The sequence below is a fragment of the Physeter macrocephalus genome, chromosome 6, assembly GCF_002837175.3.
Source record: "Physeter macrocephalus isolate SW-GA chromosome 6, ASM283717v5, whole genome shotgun sequence".
Taxonomy (NCBI): Eukaryota; Metazoa; Chordata; class Mammalia; order Artiodactyla; family Physeteridae; genus Physeter; species Physeter macrocephalus.
Genome location: NC_041219.1, coordinates 1,786,447 through 1,808,070, shown reverse-complemented (window position 1 = coordinate 1,808,070; position 21,624 = coordinate 1,786,447). Strand labels below are relative to the sequence as shown.

At 39.3% G+C, this 21,624-nt stretch overlaps 1 protein-coding gene across 2 annotated transcripts in view; it reads right to left on the bottom strand.

The window, feature by feature from the left end:
• MSRB3 (methionine sulfoxide reductase B3) overlaps positions 1-21,413 on the bottom strand; it is a 163,655-nt gene extending 142,242 nt beyond the window's left edge. Inside the window, exon 1 of one of the 2 annotated variants that reach the window (XM_055085182.1) lies at positions 21,278-21,413. The gene's annotated coding sequence lies outside the window, so the exon portion shown is untranslated. Of the gene's footprint in view, positions 1-20,635; positions 20,744-21,277 lie in introns of those variants that run through there. The other variant, XM_055085181.1, reaches the window with a different exon arrangement.
• Positions 21,414-21,624: the final 211 nt, after the last annotated feature.

Genomic DNA, 21,624 nt, shown 5'->3' with positions numbered 1-21,624 from the left:
GCCTGCAGATGCAGGGGACACGGGTTCGTGCCCCGGTCCGGGAAGATCCCACATGCCGCGGAGCAGCTGGGCCCGTGAGCCATGGCCGCTGAGCCTGCGCGTCCGGAGCCTGTGCTCTGCAACGGGAGAGGCCGCAACAGTGCGAGGCCCGCGTACCGCAAAAAAAAAAAAAAAAAAGTAAGAAAAGGACATAAAGAATTGTACTTAATATTGACAATGCAAGGATTACTCTGTGTCCATTAAGAAGGTACACCAATGGTATAATTAAAATAGAATTATGGGGTTTCCCTGGTGGAGCAGTGGTTGAGAATCTGCCTGCAAGTGCAGGGCACATGGGTTCAAACCTCAGCCCAGGAAGATACCACATGACGCGAAGCAGCTAAGCCCGTGCGCCACAACTACTGAGCCTGCGCTCTAGAGCCTGCGAGCCATAGCTACCGAAGCCTGCAAGCCACAATTACTGAAGCCGGCGCGCCTAGAGGCCGCACACAGCAACAAGACAAGCCACCGCAATGAGAGCCTGCGCACCACAACAGAGTAGACCCTGCTCATCGCAACTAGAGAAAGCCCGCGCGCAGCAGCAAAGACCCAACGCAGCCATAGATAAATAAATAAATTTATTTAAATAAAATAGAATTATGGACATTAAGTCCATCTTCTTATGTTAATTGTAACTCTATTAAACGCTATCTTTTTTTCAGGATTCCTGTTTTGTAAAGGATCTAGTCAAATTCAGGGATTTATTCATTCTCACATTAATGTTTTAAAACTTCTATCACCAATATAGAACACAAATCTTTCTCTTTTAAAATATATATTGATTTCACAGTCCATTGATTACACTGACAATGTAGTTTCAGTGTCTACATTACATGTGTTTCATCTAAAAAGTTTTTCTTAATATTTAAAAGGTGCCAACAGGAAAGCAAAACCCACACAAACAAATCACTTTTGATTACTATTAAAAAATGCCTTCAGAATTTTTCAGTCTTTTTAACTGTTTCATTTTGTTGTGTTTATACAATACAGTTTTGCTTTTCTAGTACTTGAGTTCAAATTTAAACCTTCTCACTGACTAGTTAGGTTTCATTTGACAAGGTTTACTCTGAGCTTTGAAAGTCTCATCTGTATGTCTGGAGTTTGTAATAGTTTCCTTGCAAGATTGCTACTAGAGGAGCTCCTGGCACACACATACCTCTAAATTAATACTATGATTCCTTCCTTAAGTAACATTCCCTGTTGATAATTTGTTCCCCGTGGAACTCACAGACCTGAAGCTCAATGCCTTTTAGTGACATTTTATATGGTTGATTTTTCTTACTGAAAACATTCTTCACTTGACTTTTCTATTCTACACAGTATTGTTTTCTTCCTCCCTTTCTGGAAATTGCTTCTCTATTTCTTGGGGTATTTCCTTCTGATTTCCAAACTGTAACTAAGCTCCAGAGATATCCCTTTAGTACCCTCTGTATTTCTCACTATTTAATCTCTTTCTTACAGATATCACCTATTCTAACAACTTCAACCATCATTTCTTGATAGATAACTATACAGATCTACCTCCAACACTGAAACAAGCTCTAATGCTCTATCTTCTAATATCTATTGGATAATCATAACATCAACTTGCACTTGCGTGGTATAGTCTTATACGGCTTATAAGAATCTTTAGTCCCACCTCATATTGTTATTCAAATATCTTGCATGTGTGTATCTTATTAGTATGATATTATTACTAATAATCATTTTTGAGTACCTGCACGAGGTGATCGTGTATATGTGTATCTAATATCATTTAATCCTCATGTCAACCCTGAGGTAGGAACTGCTATATGTGGTAGTCATTAGTGCTATCTGCCCCACACTTCTGGCTCTCCATTTTCCAGGCACATGGTAGAAATGCACTTTCTGGCCCCCTGTGGTTCTTGAGACTGTGTCACTAGTTCTGGGCAATAAGTTGTGAACAGTGATACTGTATGCCACTTCTAAAACAGATCACTTAATTGTTGGCGTGAGACTCTCCAGAACTCTCTTTCTCTCTCCAACGGTGATCAGCAATGTTCTACAATTAGATGATGACTGCTCCATTAACCATGATCCTGGAATAGGAGACATGGAGCAGAGTTCCCATCTGACAGACAATGAACATGCAATACAAGCAAGAAATAAAACTTCAGTGGTTTAAGCCACTGGAATTTGGGGATTATGTGTTCCAGCAGAAACTAAGGTTCAGAGAATAACTTGCGTGAGGTCATACGGCCAGTACTGGAGCCAGAATTTGAACTGAAGTCTATTTTAATCTCCTGTAGTACATTAAAAAATTCCTCAATGGCAGGGACTCTTATGCCCCAGATTGCTGTCCTTGTTTAGGAAAACAACAGGGTCTGGAAGGTTGAGAAGTCCAATGTTAAAAACAAGGAGACCACTTTGAAAAGCCGAGAGTGATTCTCTCATTAGTCATCCCTTCTATTCCTAAATATCCCAAAGAGATTCTTACCATGGTCAGAAGATATGGCTCTCCTCTCATATCCAGACATAAAGGTTAGGAGAGAGTTACTTCATCTTGGATCATTTGTAGCTAACAAATTAGTCCCAACCCTTCAAGAACTAAAGGTTTCACTCAGCTGCAAAACTGATTGAGTAGCTCCTGGTGACAATAGAATGACTGATTACGAAGATTTCATTTCCTGAAGTGACTGAAAGCTCCCTGGGCACTAACCAGATCCGCTGTACCTTCTTACTGATCTAATAAGTCAGTGCCCAGATGCAGACCTTAGAAATAGAGTGCCCTGATTTTAATCAATCTATAAATGTAAGAAAAAAAATATTCGTTGCCATGATGCTAAAAAAAAAAAGTTTGTCCTTCCCAGTGGCTCAGGGATCATGACCCTGGCCCTAAGGAAAAGGAACTGTAACGGTTCATTTTTTGACCTGTAAGTAAACAATATGTAAAACAATAAGATTTTAGAGACAACCTATAGACAAAGATTTGGCTGTGGTTGCAGAACAGAATGTAAACATTAGTAACTTCACATTTTAAAACAAAAAGTACTCCCCTGGTGGCTCAGTGGTTAAGACTCCACCTGCCAATGCAGGAGACACGAGTTTGGACCCTGGTCCAGGAAGAACCCACATGCCGCGGAGCAACTAAGCCCGTGCGTCACAACTACTGAACCCGCGCTCTAGAGCCCGTGCTCCGCAACAAGAGAAGCCACTGCAATGAGAAGCCCACGCAACGCAACGAAGAGTAGTCCCCACTCGCTGCAACTACAGAAAGCCCGCGCAGGAATGAAGACCCAACGCAGCCAATAAATAAATAAATAAAACAAAAAGAAAATGTACATAGCTAACAAAATGTAAAGAATGCCCGGAAAGAAAGGCAGAATAAAGGGTGAGAGTATCAGGACCCCCATCTTATAAAGTAGAGAATTAGGAGATATTAACTAAACTGCAAAATGCCAACTGAACCCTTAGAATCCATTCTTCCTTCTCCATATTAGTAACAGAATGCTCTGAAACTTTAGCTGAACATAGAGCTACATTTCTCTGCCTCCTTTGCAGCTAATTGTGAATATGATACTACGTTCTAGCCAGTGGAATGATGTGTGATCTTTCACGTCACCTCCTTTAAAGACAAAGTTACTTGCTTTAGACTTCCTCTTCCCCCTGCGAAATGGCAAAAACTGCAACAGCGCACTTGGACACTGGGATGGAAGCTACTTGAGAAAGGCAGACTTAACAGGTCATGAAGCAAAGCTACTTACTCTCCAACTCAACCTTAGGCTATTACCTACCTTAGGTTATCATGGGGGAGAAAAATAAACTTCTACTTATGTCAGTCACTCTGCTTGGAATCTTTTTGTCACAACAGTTTGTCATGTAGCCTATCAAAAGTTCATGAGCAAATATATTATTTAATGTTACAAAAGTGAACAATAAGGGAATTTTAAAAATCAACAAAACAATAAACAATGGTAGACAAAATGGAGAAGAAAGAGCAGATAAATCCTTATTTTTCATAACTGGATATTATCTGAAATTGATGAATCAAGAAATACCACCAGAAGAATGATTTTCACAGGAGTGAGGCGGAGATGAGAAGGGATAGAGCTGGAGGCTGTTGCTTTTCACCTTAAGTTCCCTTGTATCAAGAACCATGTGCAAAAAAAAAAGCTTAGACGTGCTAAAAAAGATGCAGTGCCTCGGTGGACCATTTCATCTAAAGAAAAACTTGCTGATGCAGGCTGAACAAATCCTGTCCTATGCCTGCGACTATAAACTACAGTTATCTATATCTATCACTAAAAAACTGTTTTTAATGAGTTGAATATAAGCCCTAAAAATAGGTATCTGTAAATCGTGCTTCAAATATTTTAAGTTAGAACTCCGCCACCATTCCAGGAATAGAAAGTTTTAGCACTGGAAACTGCAAATAAATATTTGCTTTTGTATCAGAATTTTAGCATCCTTCCCCTCCAAGTTTACTTTCTATTGCAGAAAGTAAGAATTTTCTCATGATGGTATGCCTTGCAGCTTGTACCTGATAACGCAGATAAAGGAGAAGTTTTATGAAAATGTAGTCCTTCTATTCCACTGAAAAGTAAATCTTAATGGCCTCTATTAACTATCTTTTAACATCATGTTGAACTTGGGAGAAAGGAGAAAACCTGAATGAGATCAAAAAGTGAAAGAAATAAAGTACTTTGCATAATGTTGTTTCTACTTTGTCCTCAATGGTTTTCTTCATTAACTTTAGATGATTAAATCATGTTTTAAAAAGAATTTAGGAATTTCATGTGCACCTCAAACTATTTATCACATCCAAAACTCAATTTGTTTTCTTTCTTCACCAATTTATTATTCTTTCTGTATTCCTGATCCTGTTAGAAAGTACTTCCATTCTACACAACCACTAAACCCCGAATCTGCGAGTCATCCTCAATTATTTTCTATTTTAATCTTTCATACTTAATTAACACCAAGTGCTGTCAATCTTATTTCCAAGATATTGCTCAAATACATCCTTTTCTTTTCATCTCTCATCTAGAATATAGTAATGGCCTCTTACTGGTCTTCCTGCCTCTACCCTGACTCCCCTCACAGCCAGTCTCTATACTGCTACAGAAGTGATGTATACTCGCTCTGACCATGTCAGAACACTGCTTCATGTACTTCCATGGCTCATTAACACCTATGGGGAGAGAACCTATCAGATTCATTCTTTTCCTATCTTAACTTCAGTCCCCAACACTCCCTGGTACACAATGGTACAATCCACTAACTCTCTTGTCCTTTACTCTATCTCTAGTACCTCACCAGTGCCTAACCTCTAATAAGTATTCAATATGTGTTTGTTGAATGAATGAATGAAGATTCTCTTCTGATAACAGTCAACTATTTATTGTTTCCCACACACCTTTTCCACCATATCACCCATATTTTTCATACTACATAAAGAATGAAATCTTCATTTTTAACCTTCAAGACCCAGTTTAGATATCATCTCCTCTGGGAAACTTTTTTTCACAGCTATTCTTCTCACCCTTCTCCCCAACCCTTCCATTAGAAAATGAATCAATTCTACCTCTCTACACTACTTCCTACTTCAGTACCTCTATTATTTATCTATTACTGCACGTTAAAATTTTAGAGATAGATAGACAGATAGATAGATAGATAGATATGCCTCTCCTAAAAACTCCTTGAGAGCAGCCAGAGGTATTCACTTCTGTAAAATAAAGGCTCAATAAATGCTTTCATAGAACTGAACTCAAATGTCACTTCCTCTGTTTTTCCCCATCTCTGTTCATAATGTACTAGATCGCCCAGGACTAGAGTCCTATCCTATACCCAGGAAGTGCAGTATACAGGAGAGAATCAGAACTGGGTTTAACTTCTGACTCTATCACTTAACCAGCTGATAAATTCTGAGCAAATTAGTTTCTTGTCTCTGATTCCTAACCTGCATGATGTAGGCCATAACACTTATTTCACTAAGCTTTGGAAGGATTAAGTGAGATAACTAGCAGGCTGCTCAGTGAATTTTACTTCCCTTACTGAGAAGGAAAAGCAGAGGAGGTCTGAGATACCAGGTAGAGATACAGATAGAGAGTGAGAGAGAGAGTGTGTATGCATGTGTTCATGTTTGCATGAGTGTGCATGCGATCGTGCATGTGTGTGTGTCTGGGTTGAAAGGTTTAATTAGTTCCATTTTGGGCAGGGTAAGACTGAGGTGATTGTATAAAAGACAACTCAGGTAAGATTAATTTAAGATTAATTTTTCTATTTCAGTAATTATGTTTTAGTGATTGTCAAAAAATCATTATCTTTGGCAAAAAGGAACAATTTCAAGTTTTGCAATCAACTGTTTCAGTCAATTATATAGAGTGATATAACTTTATGCATGCATGAGGCAAATGTCCTAATAAAACAGGAATCTGACAAAGTAAACTTTGGTCAACTCTAATTTGAACATATCAACAGCAGTTATAAAATACTGTTGTAATTCAATTAAAACTGCCAATATCATTCACTCTTACTCAAAGATAAAACTATTCTAGGACTTATAACTGATTTTGCATCATGACCCTGAGAATTATCTAGAACATTAGAGGTACCGAATTCCCAGTAGTAACCTTGTAACTGATATTGATTTGTCATCTGGGAGGCAAGAATTCTACCATTGAACCACCAATGCCTTTGATTTGTCATCTGAGTGTCGGTAACTTACACTGTTCCCAGGTACTTCTTCCATAGGCAATGCTAGCAACATTTTATATTCTATAATTACAGTACTATTTGCATTCAGACTATTCTATAAGCATTTTCTAGCCTCCTAATTATGCTTTTTTGGATTCAATTAAATGTTGTTTTGCAAGGGAAAGGTAACACGTTATACAACATTCTGTATTTCCCTCAGGTAACGGGAGAGCTCAGGAAAGACATCAACTCTTGGATAGACTCTAACCAAATGGCACATGAATCAAAATATCCTTAAGAATGATGAAGTTAAGGTATCAAAGGTATGGTCATAATCGCTGAATGCAGTAGATGTTATTACATAATTAAATGAAAACGAAAAAGATAAAAACAATCCTTAAAAGAGTGAACATATAATATAAAAATAACAATTCAGCAATAATCATGTAGATCTACAGGTCCCACTTTAGTTAACAAAAGCAGAGCGGGAAAAAATAATAATAAAATAATCCAAAATTTTTCCTGCAGAGAAGGGCGAAACGCTGTTGAATCTTACTTTTTTTAATTTGATGACTAGATTAGTTCAGGTTTAATGATATTTTTAAACACTTGTTCAAGGCCGTGGAACCTAAAATATGATGTCACTGTTTCAATCCCTATGAAAGATAAAAGCAAATAAAACATGGAAACCATATGCCAAAGATTGAAAACCAAGGGGAAAAGATCATTAAAAAGGGATAAAACAGCAGGACAAAGAGTGTCATCAAATATGTTCACGATGGGGACTTCCCTGGTGGTGCAGTGGTTAAGAATCTGCCTGCCAATGCTGGGGACATGGGTTTGATCCCTGGTCTGGGACGATCCCACATGCCGCGGAGCAACTAAGCCTGTGCGCCACAACTACTGAGCCCGCGTGCCACAACTACTGAAGCCCGCGCGCCTAGAGCCCGTGTTCTGCAACAAGAGAAGCCACAGCAATGAGAAGCCCTCGCACCGCAATGAAGAGCAGCCCCCACTCACCACAACTAGAGAAAGCCCGTGCGCAGCAACAAAGACCCAACACGGCCAAAAATTTAAAAATAAATTTTAAAAAATATATGTCCCTGATAACATAAAATATAAATGATTTAAATGCACCTACTGAAAAATGACTCTCATATAGTTACATAACAAATAAATGGCATAGTGGGATCAAAAAAGAAAAGCAGCAGAAAGAAAAAGAGAGACTGCATACATGCACACATACATGTGCACGCACAAGTGCACACACACACACAAAGACAAAAGTGGCAACACGAATAAATATCTTTTAAGAGAGAACTCACTCATGTTCTCCCTTAATCAGATTCCTACCAGTTCCCACTGAAATGGTAAATAGAATATAAAAATAGAGGAAATCTATATATATCAGCCCTGGGAACTAAAATAGGATAAACTTGTGCAAGATAAAGTACAGAGGATGTATTGAAGAAAAGGCCAACTCCTAACTCATCCATGTGCAAACACTGTTCCTGCAAGTTAGTGAAAGAGAATCCAGGATTCTAAATAGCAGGAGCCAAGTCCAGAGAACAGGTAGGTCAAAGGTATGGAGAGCTTGATAACCGGCACAGGGTATGTCTAGATCCCATAGGTCACTGCAGCAAGCACTTCTGACACTGAAAGCCACACTAAGCAGGGGTACTGTGGTGATGGTCAAGCCTAGCGTACCAAGGATTTGGGAAGCACTGTCAAGGCTGACTTTTGAAAAAGACAGTCAAAACTGGGAAATACTCGGGGCACTGCCTGGAATTTCTGATGTCACCCAAATTAGAGGAAAGAAACTTCAACCCTAAGGCAATACTTCTTGCTAGAGCCACCTCCAGTTCTGATGCTGCTTCCCTCCTCTCTACCTGATGCCCCTAAAGTCTGAAAGTTAAACTATGGTAAACCTAAACTTTTCTCTTCTCCCCTTTTATCACCTTGAAAGATTAAGAAAAACACACCAAACTCAGGAGAAGCCTCTCACTCCCCAAACTGGGCAAGCCCACGCTGCATTCATCTCTTAGTCTATTTAACAAACATGCTGGGAACAAAGTGAGAAATAAGATGCCATGGTCCCTGCCACCATGAAGCTTACATATTTGTAAGAATATGTACAATAAGGATCACGGAGAAGCAGAAAGGGAATAAAGATCCTATATAACACAGGGAAGTAGTCTAGTTTGGGAGGTATAAGAAAGCCTTCCTGCAGGTAGTAATATTTAAACTAAGAATAAAGGATAAGACTATGTTGCTCAGATTAAGAATGAGGAAAGAAGTGTACCAGACAAAGAAAAAGATGAGCAGTAGCCCTGAGATAAGAGTGTGTGTAACCCACTGAAGGTTATGAAAGAAGAGCAGGGTGTCTGGAAGGTGTAAGTGAGGAACAGATGGGGGAGATGACGAGGCTGATGAAGTAGGCAAAAGAAAATCTTGAAGCAATTATAAGAATTTGGGACTTCATCCTAAAAAGAAAGAGAAGTAATCGAAGGAGAGTAACATGATCAGATCTTTGAATTTAAAAGACTGCCATGACTAAAATGTGGGAAATGGATGGGGGTGGCATCAGAAAAGAGGTAGTGAGACTAACTGGGAAGCTACTGTAGAAATCATCTAGGCAAACGATTCATACAGGGCGTGAGATAGGGAAAAAAAATTAAGAGGACTCCAGTTCTGGCTCAAGGAACTGGGCACTTAGCAATACCATTTACTAAGCTAGGGAACAAGGTGGGAGACTTAAGCTTGGGCAAAAAAAAAAAAACAAATAATAATAAGTTTTGAACATGTTGAAGGTACACACAAGCAACCAAATGGAGATGCTATAGAAGAAAGTGGGTATACAGGACTGTAGCTTAGGTACAGAACTAGGTTGTCGGTAAATTTGGGGGGAGTTAATTTATCAAATGGAACTGAAGCCATGGAGTAAATAAGATTGCCTAAGAAAATGTGTAAAATGAGAAAAGAAAATGTCAGAGCCCTGAGGAACCTCCACATTTGGAGGGGAGCTAGAAGAGAAAGAACTAGTAAAGAAGATGAAGAAGGAGCAGTGGCCAAAGAAGGCAGAGGTCAAGGAGAGTGTTGTTCCAGAATGACAATGATAATGATGAGACTAGGATGGTGATCATGGAGTTGCTAGCTTACGTTTACTGTGAATTAACTCTGTGGAAGACTCTGTGCTAAGTGACTCACATATGCTGTCTCATCTAACGATTACAACAGTCCATGTGGTAGGAATGCTACTATCCCCATTCTGCAAGTGAAGAAACTGAGGCACAGATGATTTAATTAATTTGCCTAAGATCATATATCTAACTCAATACATATTTCTGGATGGATGACAGAAAAAGAGTGATAGCCGGGATGTGAACAACTTGTAAAACAACTTTGTCACAGAGGATGACAGGCTGAGTAGGCTTTTTGTTTGTTTTTTAAGATGAGAGAAATTTGAGCATATTTAAATGAGGGATATTAGGAGATTATCCAAGAGTTTAGGAAAACCTTAAAAAACTGTAAAGTAACTGAATGTAAGAGAAAAATTAATTCATTAGGAAATTAATCAATTTAGGAAAAAATTACAGCTATACCAAAAAAGTAAGGATACAAAGGGATTTTCTCTCTCTATGCCAAAGTTTTTTGCTCTGTAATTTAAGGGGTTGGGGAAAATCAGCAATTTCTAATCACTATCAAGAACTTCCCTTTAATTATTTTCCTTCATGATCTCTCTTGGTTATTTCACACTTGGTTATATCACACACACAGGAAGTTCTGATTAGCAGTCACATATGTCTGATTACTAAAATAATCATACTTAACAAAACAGCTTAGTTGGGAAATCCAAGGCTCAGGAAGATTAAGTGATTCATATAAGGTCACTCACGTATTTTTTAAAAGAGGATGTCATCGTCTAAATATGAAGAAACTGGCCCAAATTAGCACAGGGAATCAATGGAATCAATTCCAAACCACACACCAAAAGTAAAAAACTGAAAGATTTTAGAAGGATAATGAAGAAGGCATACTTTTTTTCCTCTAATCAGAAAAAATTTTAAAAAAAGCAATAATAAATCCCAGAATATGGGGGGAAAAAACCACACCTGTATAAAAAAGTCATGATCTAACCATGACACAAATTAAACTGGAATGACTTTAAGCAACTGGTATTGTACAGGAGAACCAATCTGAACATCACACTATGGTCATTCTTTTTCAAATGTCACAGAAACATTTTAACACCTTAAAAAGTTAAATGGGAAAAAATGTAATCAAAAGAAACGACTATATAAAGAGTGAGTCAGAATAGTGTAACGATGAAGAGCACGGACTCTGGAGCCAGACTGCCTGGATTCAAATGATGGAATGCCTCAGTGCCTCAGGCACTAATCTTAATATATGAACTATCATAATAATATTGTACCTCCTTGATAAAGCTGCCACGAGCATTAAATGAGTTAATATATGTAAACAGTAAATACTTAAACTAGTGCCTGGCACATAGTAACATTTGTTTGTATTTGCTATTTATTATCGTTATCATTATTATTATTATTTGATATATGGATAATGAAGCATAAAACCAATGGGAGAAAATACAAAGATTTGATCCACTGGAAAATACAAGAACCCTAATAGATAAATGTGCAAGGAGCAGAAATAAATAAAAAGTAGAAAAACATATAGATAATAAAAGAAATGCTAATCTCTAAAAAAATTGAGTTACATACACCAATATGGATAACACAAATATAATGTCATGGGGGAAAAAAGCAAGTTATGGAAGTTATACAGCAGATAATACCATTTATGTAGCATTCCAAAACATGCAAAACTAAACAATAAAATATGTAGGGCTACATCTATGGTAAACCTATAAAGAAAGCAAGAGCTTATCAGTTATCATTTATGTTAAGTGATAATCACAAAATGCATGACTGAGTACTTCTAAGTAAAGGGAAGATAGGACTGGTGAAGGTCACAGCTTCAACATTCCATTCCTGAAGCTGAGTGGGGGTACCCAGACTTTTGGAAATTATTCTTTATACCTTGTATAGGCGTTATGTATTCTTTTTGTGTGTGTGAAATATTTTATAATAAAAAGGGAAAAACTTACTAATACATTTTAAAGGCAAAAGAAAATTTTTTTTAACCTCTCAAATTAGTAAAGTTTTTTTCTCTTTAAAGCTCAAGGGAAGAGATTTTCTTCTTTAATGATAAGACCAAATTAACTAGTTTTAAGAGTTAAATATATTTCTAGGATGGTCAAAGGCAAATTCCACTGGCAGTGTACCCTGATAAAAGAGGACTTTTCCCATCTGAGATATATCACCAAGCCTAAATAAGCAATTCTTAGCTGTACATTTAGAACAACCAACATAATTTCTCCTGCTTAATGCCATTACTTTAGATGGGATAGCTAATATGATGCTTCTAATACACTGTAACCTATCCTCTAAATCAATACTAAATCTTTAAAAGGGTTATGTAACTTTGCTTATGGATCAAATTACACTAGGCTACAAGGTTCAAATGTAGAATCTTAGTCTCAGAATAACCTTTATATTTAGTTCCACAAAATAGACAGCTTGAACCAAACATAACAAGAGAACACAATTTTGCATAATTTATTAATCATGTCACTTCCATTAAAAATTATGAAAGGTACTTGAAGACTTTTAGACAACCCAGAGATTATAGAATCATTCTATAGAATTACAGAATGCAAAAGCAACATCAGGTATTGCCCATCTGAATTCATTCAATTTGCAGATGTGAGAACTGAGGCACAGGGAGTTAAAAGGCCTTAGGCAAGATCAAGACTAGGAAACCCAGTCTTCCAAGTCGCTATCCAGTGACTATGCTGACTCCCCTGTGACATGAACATATACATAAGAATGCATATATGCTAATGAGTCTGCAATTTTTCAACTGATTCTGCACATAGGTAACCACCCTCTGCCTTCAACCCATCCTCTTCCCGGCCCCTTAGGGTGATCTGACTAGAAGGCATATTCACACACAAGAAATAAGGAACAAGGACAACAATGCATGCACTTTTTCTTTTTCACACTTAACAACTGTCAGCCCAGAGCTCCAAGACCACTTGTGGCCCCTCACCTATTGTTCTATCTATTCTCTTGTACTGTGTACTGGGAGACATGGCCCTACCTTTCCTTACTTCACACTACTAATCTAAGATAAAAGAAGAATCCACCTACAATAGTCACTATAGATCTCTCCCAACCGCAACCAAGTCCAGATTCTCTCTCTGACAACTAAACACAATAGAAGCAAGAGAAATGAAAGAATAATGTAAAATTCAGGGCTCTAGGATTTATACAAGGGCTGTCCTGATATTTTTTAAGGACTCTAACATGCAGCATGGGCTTATTTTCAATGTTGCTTTAACATATGTGCTGAAGGACTGGCTGGTTTTGTTTTGTTTGGATTTTCGTTTTTGCCTTTAAATAAAATAACTGACCCAACAAACCATAAAAATTCACTGTGTAATTTATAGTAATAGCAGATAGTTATTCCATGGCCATAACAGAGATTGCAGAAGATATGTACTTGCATGCAAATCATCTACTAATTTTCATCTTTATAATAGCACGATTGCCCTAAAAATGATGCTTATATACCTGAAAATATAATTTTTGAAAAGTGTTCATGTACTAATCCCTGAGACTACATAATAGCCAGGCCTTAGCATAAAGTACATTGCCTGGCATAAAACAGGCAAATGCTATTGAAAGAAGATGTTGAGAAAGAGTTTTCCTGTCATTGCAAAAGTTCAGCTACAGCTCAAATTTTCAAACAAAAGTCTCCCCCATGCTCTAAAGGGAGACGACAAGGAGCCGCTGAATGTTGAGACCAGAACCTCCCTGAGAAGATTCACAAAGCAAGAAATCAAGTGTTGTCTATAGACTCTGGGAGTCATAATTTCCACATATGTGTACTTTCCAAACATATGATAATGCTTTTATATTTAAAAAAAAACTCAAATTTTTACAGTGGATTTTTGCTAGTATTTTCTCAGTCAACAACTACTAAAAGCACAACTACTAGCACATGGGAGGGTCCCCTTTTTTTAAATGAGTTAGAAATTACTCTTAATCCTGTATATTGAACATAAACATGTCTCTTTAGATGAGCATTTGGAACAATGTACTATATTTAGAAACTTAGAACCAGGATAGACCGTTGGTCAGGAAGCTAGGCCCTGAGAAGACATTTCCTCTACCAGCATTGTTTCTCTATTTCACCTGCAGTCATCTCCATAATTTACAAACCTTTATTTACAGTCGGTGCAAATAAGTCCTCTCAATGAAGTATTGGGTTGACCAAAAAGTGCCTTCGGTTTTTAAGTAAAAATAAAAGCCTCATTTTTCATTTTCACCAAGAACTTTATTGAACAATGTATTCATCCTTTTGTTCCACTACCTTCTGCTATTTTTCAGGCAACTTCGTAATTCCATCTTCCTAAAACTTTTTATCTTTTTGAGCAAAGAACTGTTTCAGGTGCCTTTTACAGTATTCCAGGGAATTGAAATTTTTTCCATTAAGAGAATTTTGTAAAGACCGAAATAAATGGAAATCCGAAGGTGCAATGTCTGGCGAATAGGCGGATGAGTCAGAACTTCCCAGCCAAGCTGTAACAGTTTTTGCCTAGTCATCAAAGAAACATGCGGTCTTGTGTTATCCTGATGGAAGATTACGCATTTTCTGTTGACTAATTCTGGCCGTTTTTCGTTGAGTGCTGCTTTCAGTTGGTCTAACTGGGAGCAGTACTTGTTGGAATTAATCGTTTGGTTTTCTGGAAGGCGCTCATAATAGAGGACTCCCTTCCAATCCCACCATATACATAATATCTTCTTTGGATGAAGACTGGCCTTTGGTGTGGTTGGTGGTGGTTCATTTCGCCTGCCCCACGATCTCTTTCATTCCACATTATTGTACAGTATCCACTTTTCATCGCCCGTCACAATTTGTTTTAAAAAAGGAACATTTTCATTATGTTTAAGTGGAGAATCATGTGAAAATACGGTAAAGAAGGTTTTTCTCACTTAACTTATGTGGAACCCAAACATCAAAGCGATTAACATAACCAAGCTGGTGCAAATGATTTTCAGTGCTTGATTTGGATATTTTGAGTATGTCAGCTATCTCTTGCATGGTATAACATCGATTGTTCTCACTTATTGTTTCAATTTGATCGCTATAAACTTCAGCTGGTCTACCTGACCGTGGAGTATCGTCCAGAGAGAAATCTCCAGCACAGAACTTTGCAAACCGCTTTTGATGCATTCCATCAGTCACAGCACCTTCTCCATACACTGCACAAATCTTTTTTTGCGTTTCAGTTGTGTTTTTACCTTTCTTGAAATAATAAACCATAATATGTCAAAAATGTTGATTTTTTTTCCATTTTCAATATTAAAATGGCTACACAAAAAATTCACCAATTTTGATAAGTCTTTTTTAAAATGCATGTTGATAATGACAGCTTTCACATACAATCTAACAAAATTGTTTTGAATGAAGTTGAAGACAACTAAGTGCTACTAGAGCCATCTTACAGAAAAAAATGAATGAACCTTTTGGCCAACCCAATAAATTCCCTCCACTTTCCTTCAGAAAGTCAGGTACAAGAAATTGTCTTGCTGTTTCCAAATCAGCACACAGCTGGGCAACCCGGTTATACAAATGCCAGGTCACAATGCTGCTCCAGGCTACCACAGCCAAGCATCAGAGTCAGGGTACTGTGGCCAGTGTGGCCAATTCAAGTGCAAGAACCTTGCAGGTGACACTTGAAGAGATAAGAGAAGCAAAGCATTCTGTAAGAAAGGGGGAGGGATGTGATTATAGATTAGGAAAAGGTCATTAATTATTGTATGGATAAGAACCTGACCATGGCAATAAAAATTGCCCATAAAGGACAAAAAAAAGCCAAAGAGTCCTCCTTCTGGTGGGAATCGTATCTGCTTCACATTCTTGGGGAAGGTAAAGGGAGGAACAGGGAGGAGACTGAGCAGAATGTGTGTTCAAGGCCAACTGAACAACTTGTAGGAGGCCCAGAGCACAGAGGAGCTTGGTGATGATGAAGACTTTTAAGGAGTTAGTCCCTTATCTTAAGAAGCCACTGGAGGGGGTTAAACAAAGAAGTAGTAGCAACAATTCTGCAGGTTAGGAAGGTCATTCTGGCTGCAGCACCCTTTGTTCAGTGTTTCCCAGGCACTAACTGTGGAGGGAGTAAATGTGGTGTCCCCTAAACAAGGAAAGATCATGGACAGAATGCCATGTACTGATTGGGCATCTTTCAAAGCCAGACCAAAGCATATCTTCTTTATGATACTTTTCCTGTGCCTTTGCTCTTACTCCAGTCGACAAATTCTTCTTCTCCCCTTTATTTTTAACCTCCCTTACTCATACACATTTTATCTCCAGCTCCAATCTCTCCAAATTACAGCCTCACATTTCTAATTCCACCACACATCTCCACATGCATATTCTTCCAGTGCCTCAAACGTAATAGATCTAAAACACAACTTACTTTTTACCCCCACCTATAAACCTGCTCTGAGTTCACTTCTCCTAATCATCCAGGCTTAACATCTTACCATCACCTTTATTCATCCCTCTTTCCCCACATCCAATTAACTGTTTCTCTCTGTCTCATTTGCTTCAGCAATACTTCTCCAACCCTATTGTCACTACCCTAGTTTAGGTCTTCATTCTCTAACAAAAACCCTTTTCTTTATTAGTCCAATTGTTTCTTCCCCAATTCAATTCATCCTCTGAATTATTAGATAATATATCCCATAATTCAACTCTGATTATGACATTTCCAGCACCAAAAAAACTTCAGTCTCATAGCTTACTAACCCAGTCCAAATTTCCTAGCCCAGCATTAAAAGCCTTCCATGTTCTAGGCCAAACCTAATTTTCCATCTTTATACTTTATTTTCCCACTATTCCCCCCTCATATATGCTCCAATTATTTTCTACACCTGCCCAATCTGATCTGCTAAATACTGGGTACTCGACAAAAGTTGATTTCCTTCCACATGAGTTTGCTATATTCTTCTTCCCCATGCCACCTCAACTTATAGGAAAACATCCTATAATTCTATAAAGTTGATTCTCACACAGGAAAGTAGCATATTCATGGAAAAGCCTGTAAAATCTAGAAAACAGACAAGAACCCTGACAAAGAAGAGCCGTGTGACTGAGCTCCAATGTCAAAAGAAAAAGGTAGTGACAAGCAGGACGCCATAAACGCTTCAGAACATTTGAAAGGTTGAAAGCATTATACCTGGGACAATGGATGCTAACAGTCTACCAGAGTTCTTTGAGATGATTCATCGGTCTCATAGAACTTACAGTCCAGTGATGAATATGAACACATATGGACTTTATAATGCAAGATGGTAAAACCGTGCTCCAATAGAGGTAAAAATGTCTTAGAAGCATAAGGAAATGAGAAATTCTAAGAGATGCAGAAAGCTTCACAAAATACCATGCAACAGAGGCCATAAGGACTTCAACAGGTTATGAGAGAAAGGTATTCCAGGCAGCAGATAAAGGAAACATAGAGGTGGAAAATGCTAGAAGTGTGAGAAATAGGAAAGAAAACCTGATGAACTCTGGGTGCCTAAACTATTACAATTTTGAAAGTCTCTAATGATCACCTACATAGTTTTAATGAATTAAAACTATGTTTTACTTCAATTAATTCCTGAAAATATGCAGATGATTATCTGCAGGATGGATCAGTTGTTATTAAACCGGACTTTCACAACTCAGTTGGATCCTGAGATGCATTGAATCCTGAATGTGGTGCTACACTCAATTTACTCCCCAGAGCCTGGCTCTTCAGCATTCCTGCAGCAGTATGAAGGAAAGGCTCTACATCTTAGGATCCACTGAAGGTGACACACTCTTCTATGCACACATTGCAACCAAGAGAAAATTATACACACATTTTAAGAACTAATAACCCCATAATATAAAATTGAAAAATGCAAAGTCAAACCATTTAAATGTTTGTACTACGCACTTTGCATAGTACAAAGAAGTCTAAAATTAGAAGAGACCATAGAGAAAATCTAGATCAACCATGTGACCCAAGCTATGTCTATCAGGTTCTTTGTCTCAGGAATTCAGGGTCAAGGCACATTGATTTAGTCTCTCCCTGTGCTTGGAACTGAGGGACACCTAAATACCCAGGAGCTGCTGAGCAGCCACATACAACTGTGAACACAGGAAAAAAGAGAAAAAAAAAAAAAAAGGTCAGCAAAGAGAGAACAATGAAGCAAAGAAATGCAAAGAGTAGAGACAGAGGAAACTCCAGATTTTCCAGTCCCTGGTCCCTAATAAGGTCTGCGTGCATTTGGCTTCCATCAAATCCCTCTCTTTCTTTCTTTTTCCTAAAACTAGTTCAAGTTCATTTGTATTACTTGGAACAGAAGCTTAAATGCAGCAATAACCAAAATCCTTCATAAGGTCAACTGGTTGATTTATTACTGATCTACCTTTCCTATACTTTCTTTTCCTTTGTATTTCCTTAAAAGCCATATATATGACCTTGGTATGCTATACAGACAAATATTTGAACAGAGATACAGGATTATGCTGAGCATTTTTAAAGGGAAAACCCATCATCCCCAGGAAGGAGAAAATATAGGAATACTCAAGGTAAAGCCTTGAGATAACTGTACAGCAACCAGAGATGCTAACAACTGGTAAATTAAATAGCTATCTGATTACCCTCCTACCCAAAGCCGATTTAATTGTGAATAAACCCGATGGGTAGGTTCAATTCAGTCTCCTCTGAGGCATGAGAAAAAGGTCATAACTGAATATAGGGCACTTCGTCTGGAATGCCCCAAGTAATTAGCACCCAACCACACAAAGGTTTGGGTGCTCTCCAGTGGTATCCCTAGCCCAGACCCAAATCCAAAACTGAATATCAAACCATCTTAGGGCTTGGCTTAACTATTTACCCTATGATATAACCAGCACTTCCTGCTATTAGGTAAGGGGAAAAAAGTAACAGAAGCTTAATATCATGGAACTCTGTCCAGGCGTGTGCATCTGTGTGATATGCCAGGTATCAAGACTTTCCTGAGACAGATCCAGTCTCCCCAAAGCTGGATCCGCACCCATCAGATCTGACTCCAAGTAAAGCAGTTAAACAAGTATAGCAAGTCAGAGTTGACAATCAGAAGTTTGAACCAATGTAGTGGGTGGCTCTGCAGGATTATATAAACAAAAACAATATTACAGGATCCTAGAGTTGGAAGGGACATGGAAACTCTGTCCAACTTCATCATTTTACAGAGAAGGAAGCTAAATATCAAAACGAAATTTATCAACCAAATCCCTAACTATAGTAACACAGGTGAGATAAAAATCAAAGGGACTGTGACCAGATTATGACAGGACCAAAAAGCATTATTTCCTAAAGCTGCTCTAACGGTTGAAAATTTATTTTTAATTATAAAAGAAAAATTGTATTAGAAAAATCTATGAAAACTACTGTTGAGATACTTTTTGGATATTCTTGTTACTTAAGTTTAGCAAAAGGGTAAAGATTTCTGACTAAATGGGTTAACATTTCAGTTAAGATATTAGACCAAGCACCTTTAAAAGCCAAAAAACTGTGTTGATTCAGAACCTACACGGTTGTATGCTTGCAACCTTGGCAGACAGGCAGTTTAGGCACTGTGACAAAATTCTCAATGGCAGAGAGATGCTTATTTTAATATTAAAAAAAAATCCAGACATTTACATAGGGCCCTAATAAAAGTCACCAGAAATTAGACTAATATGTCAGTTGGGACCAAAATTAAAAGAATAAGTGTTTAAATGGTCCAAATATAAACTTGGTTTTCAAAATTTCTGGCAAGGGGCCATAGTACTATGGATTTGGGTCTTTAAGGGCTGCTTGACCACAAGTATTAGGTAAGTCAACACATCACTGAGGGAGGGCAAAAAGAAAAAACAACAGATAATCTCTGGCAGTTACAATCTACCCTTTATCGTTCAGCACAGTATACTTTAGAAGACTGCTGATAAAATGTGAAGACAGAACCTGTTGTGTTCCCCAAGAAGTGCTATTAAAGTAACTCCTAAAATATAAATCCATTAAAAAGTAGGTCTTCTTGAAAAACAATATTAATTAGAAGCAAACATGAAATTGGTATTATTACTTAAATTAACATAGATAAATACTAAATATTTTAAAAATCTGCCATCAATCTGAATTGACAATTTTATAAATTACATGAATCCTGAAGATTATTTTATAGACAAAACTATTTTTTAAAAAATCTATTTTGCCACCAGCGCTGCAAATGGAAATATGAAGCGATAGACCTGAGGGTGCTGAATATAATCTATACTTAGTAGAGTCAGCTTTCAACTAATTTATAAATCCTAGCTGTTAGCCATATCTTATCTTGACAGTTTACTCTATTGGTGGCAAAAACAAAAGCAAAACAAAATTTCCTGAGAAATCTCACCTCTGAGGAATTATATTTTCTGTTCTTCCATTCCAGATAAAATTAAGAAGTGAGATGACTAGATACTCATCACAAATATAGAAGTTCGTGCAATTTCACATTTACCTTAAACTCTACATTTGTACTTTGAAATAATTACTTTTTATAGTAATCTTATGTTTAAAAAACATTCCTCACTGATATTTTCCACATGATCTAAAGAAAACTATCTTTAAAAATCATCCTGTTAAGACTGCAAAATTACCCCCACTTGACAGCTTATATCAAACGAGCTTATAAACCAAATAACGCAGGAATGGCACCTTTCGATCATATACTTGTAAATAGTCCAGGGTGAAACTTAACAAACCAGACTCGGATGCATTTTTTTCCGCTCAAAAACAAAACAAAACTGGTACCTGTAAAATTCGGGATTTTGCTCGGTTTTGGCCTATTGACACCCACCGGGCCGCGGGAGCCTGACCCCGCGGCGCGGGCTGCGGTGCGCCTCCGGGTGCACCCCTAGTCTCCGCGCGCCCGCCGCTGCCCCCCCCACAGCTGCCGGGCGCCCCACTCCCCTCCCGGACGCGCGGCTGGAGGCGCGGGCCTGGCTGGCCGTTCCCACGCGTCCAGGCCCGTTATCTGAGCGGCCGCGGCGGCGGGTCCGCCCCGCGCGGGGAAAGGGACTCCGGGATGGGCCCCGCGCCCTCCCGAGCTGGGGGCGGCGTCCCTGCCCCGGCCGCCCCTCCCTCGGGCGCCCGCGTCGCTCGAGAGCCTCCCTCGGGCTCAGGTTCGCTCCCGGGACGGGATAAGGTGTCAGCCACGCTGCCAGACGCCTCCCGTCGGCGGGGGCGAAGCCAGCCCTGCCCTCCTTCCATCCGCCCCTCACCGCCCGCGCCCCTCCTCGGCTCAGGAGACGAGGTGGGGGGGGTGGTCCCCGCAGGAGGCTGAAAGGGGCGCTGCCGGCGCTCTCAGGGGAGCGGAGGTCGGGGTCACACCTCAACTTGGCAGGGTCCGGGCGTGAGGGCAGAGGCGGGGCGGGGAGGGAGCCCCAAACTCACCCGACTGAGCGGCTTCCCGGGCCGCGGCCGCGGCCAGGCAGAGGCTGAGGCAGACGCAGAGCGAGAGGGGGCGCGGGAGGGTCCACCGCGGGCTCATGAAAGTGCCAGGGAGCCGCCGCCGCCGCCGCTGTCCGAGCCTCCCTCCCTTCCTCCCCGGCTCCGGGCGACGGACAGGGCGGCGGGAGGCATGACGGGAAATTCCTGGGCACTGGCAGCCGAGTCCAAATATGAGCATAGGAGACGAGCGAGGGAGGATCGCGGAGCGCGCCCGCCGCGGACGGGGCCCGCTGCCCGGGCCTCGGCGGCCGCCAACTCCCTCCTCCTCCAAATCCTCCTCCTCCTCAGCT